Genomic DNA, 3506 nt, shown 5'->3' with positions numbered 1-3506 from the left:
ACTCCCAAGCCAGGTGGCTTTAGGGCACTAGATGTAGAACATCTCTACGGGCTTATTAACTTAAGTCAAAAAGGCTACGAAGTCAGATTAGCCATATCATAAATCAACACTGAACTTCACACCTTTTGACGCGAACACTCGATGCTTAATGAGGCAAGAGGTCCGGTTACTCAGCGGAAAACTCAACATGATCTTTCTTTTCTTTTTCCTTCTCTTTTTTATTTATTTTTTTTCTTTTTATATCTTGCAAGCCAATGGTTATTCATCAATAGGTCATCCAACAAATCTCAAAGAGAACAAGCTTAAGCTCAAACATCATACCTCACAGAAAACATGCTAATGTGCTCATAAAAATTTATCTTAAAACAAGTGAAATCTCTTTTACCCAAAAATAAGTCAAATGACTCAGACTTCAAATGACATAATGATGTGTTCAACGCTTTAAGCAAGCTAATGAAATGTAAACCATAGTCATAGCTTAACTCAATCTTGACAAAAACATAGCACAAAATTTTATTTTATTTTTTCAAAATTTTTTTAACACAGAATGACAAAAAATTAAACAAATAAAAACAAAAATAAATAGACAAAGTGTTTTTCCATACCCCCAAACTTGAATTACACATTGCCCTCAATGTGTAGTATAGAAATACATTACCGGAAGTAAGGAAATTGGAGTGTGAACAAGGCTAGGGCGTCCCCTAAACTTAAATACCAAGACACTTGTCAACAAAAACTAACAGCAATATTTTTTTTCACAGAAACAAAACATCAAAAGATCAATTGTTGTTAGAAACAAAACAAATAAATAGAAATGCAATATAATGAAAAAGGAAAGAAAGAATTTGTGGAGTGAAGTGCAGAAAATAAACTGGAGGAGAAAACTTTACAGCGCTTTCCCCGATCATGCGGATGTCCAACCCATCCTTTCCACCCTTTCTTCTTCAAAACTTCATAGCCCTCTGGAAGGATGTTTCGCCATCTTATGCAGACTTGCTTGCTTCGACAGATCTTCTTAGAAAAGTGGTTCCTATATTTGTGTGCTTGTGTGCATAAGTCCTTGAATATCTTGACATAAGATGACTCCTGATGTGCCTCAAGAGGGACAGTGATGTAGGCAGGAGCTTCAGTACTCACTTCCATGTCACTGGGCAGATTAGGATTTGTTGGTGGCTCACTGTTCTCATGGTGCTCAACTTGCTCAGGGTGCTCAACTTGCTCCTCTTTCTCTTCCTCCTCTTTGTTATCCACAATTTCCTCACTCTCAAGTGTGATGGTGACTTGGGCATGCTCATGATAAGAATTTTCAGAATCATCCTCATCCATCATGTAGTGTCTTTCAGCCATCAGCTGACTTTGAAGCTCTTCTTCCTCTATTCTGTTGAAGTCAGCAACTAGATGACCGATCTGTCCTTCTATCTTGGTCATGGCCTGCTTAAGTTCTTGTATGTCTCTACCATTAGCCATGTTGGAATTCCTCAGCTCCTGTACAGCTTGATTAGTAAAACCTTTTAGCTCTTGTATAGCTTGGGAGTTGGAATTCTTGAGCTCTTGTATAGCTTGGGAGTTGGACTGGTCGACTTTTTCTATTAGTGTTTTCATCATGGCTTCCAATGATGACTGTGGTGCAGGCTGTGGCACTTGAGTGGTAGACTGATAAATGGGAGGTTGAGCTTGCTGATCGAATTGGGGATATTCTAAATGGTGCAATTCATCAAATTGGTGAGCATAATTTCCTGTAGCTTGAGCTGACCATGAGAAACCAGATTGGTTGCTCCAGTCCGAGTTATAACAATTGAAATTTGAATCAAACCCTAGGCTGGAGAAACTAGTGTTCATTTGTTCATATGAAAAGTTAGATCTAGCTGCTCTGATTTGGTATAATTTGTCCCATAAGTCATCGAGCTCAGCTCGCAGATCTGGACAATTGTTTTCCTCATGATAAGGATTGAAACAAAATGAACATGGTTTATGTGGGTAAAAATTTTGAGGATAGTTGGTAGGAGCTGATGTCCTATAACTAGGAGATGCATTAAAATCATTAAAATGAAAATTCATGCTTCCCCTCACTTTTTAGCATGCAGATATCCCACATAAAATATTAACCAAATTTTTTTTTAAAATAAAATAAACTAAAAGAACAGCTAACACAATAAAAAAAAATGAAAATGAAAATTTAAAAACACACAAAAAGGACCAAAAATAAATTTTTGGCAAAGATCTACGGAACTGCTGCTTTTGCTATGAGTCCGCTTGATCGCGCTGATGTTCGGAAGGTGCTGCGGCAGAACTGTAAAACAAGCCAAACAAAACAAAAAGCAACAAGAAAAATCTTTTTTTTTTTTAAAGTAATACGAATAAAACAAAACAAATTGCAGAAAAATAAAATCCTAATTATAACTAGTAGAAGAATAAAACTAATTTAGAAATAAATTGGTTTAAAAAATTGAACAATTCCCCGGCAACGGCGCCAAAAACTTGTTGTGCAAATTTATTTAACTCGCAAGTGCACGAATCAATTGTAGTTTAATGGATTGCAAGTGCGAGGTCGATCCCACAGAGAATTGTATTTTTGAAAGAGCAATTTATATCTAAACTAATTAAATCCTAATCTAGTTCCAAAAGGGTTTTGATTTTTGAGTTTTGAAAATTAAAGGATAAACATAAACTAAATAAAATAAGTAAATCTAAGGATAAAGGTACTAAGGTTTGGGAATTCACACTCACCAAATCATAACAACATACTTTATGTTCATCAATATTAATCCGAAGTTCTCACAAATTAAATCATAGATATGTTTTACTATGCTTCAAAGAATTAATCAAAATCATCCCATGTATCCATTCATTGACCAAATCACAAAAGGAATCCAAATTCAATTGAAACACCAGATGTATCCGTAGAACAAATCACAAGGGATATCCAATTTTTATGAGTTAAAAGCTAAGCAATCAATCATATGAAATTATCTCAAATCATCACATGTATCCTTGAATCACAAGAGATATCCAAGAATCACTCCACACAATTGATTAGAAGTAAAACAATTGAAATATAAAACCCAATAAAATCAAAATAATAAAAACTTACATAAAAGTATTGATGTTCTTCATCGGTGAGGCTTTATCCCCAACCTTAGTTGGGAATTTAGCTCCACATAAAAATAAAATCTAAACCTAAACCTAAACCTAAAGAAAAACTAAACAAAAGAATTTTGCTCTCTGGGATTGTGTATATTTTCTTGAATGCAAAGAAGTCTATTTATAAGCTTAGGGAAGTCCTAGAAGCCCAAGTAAACCTAGATAATTCGGAGGTCTGTCTCCCAGTTCAAAATAGAAGTCTGAAATCGGAATAGGATTCGTCCAGATTTGTGTCCTTTAATTGCGGGGCGATTTTGACATAGTAACTGTACGAATTACGAAAATCCTATTTCACAACAAATTGTAGTATTTTGAGCTAGCTTTCCAATTCCGTTTGAATCACTTCAATCCGATATTTGAACGGA

This window comes from Corylus avellana, chromosome ca7, assembly GCF_901000735.1.
Source record: "Corylus avellana chromosome ca7, CavTom2PMs-1.0".
Taxonomy (NCBI): domain Eukaryota; kingdom Viridiplantae; phylum Streptophyta; class Magnoliopsida; order Fagales; family Betulaceae; genus Corylus; species Corylus avellana.
This window is presented reverse-complemented; position numbering follows the sequence as displayed.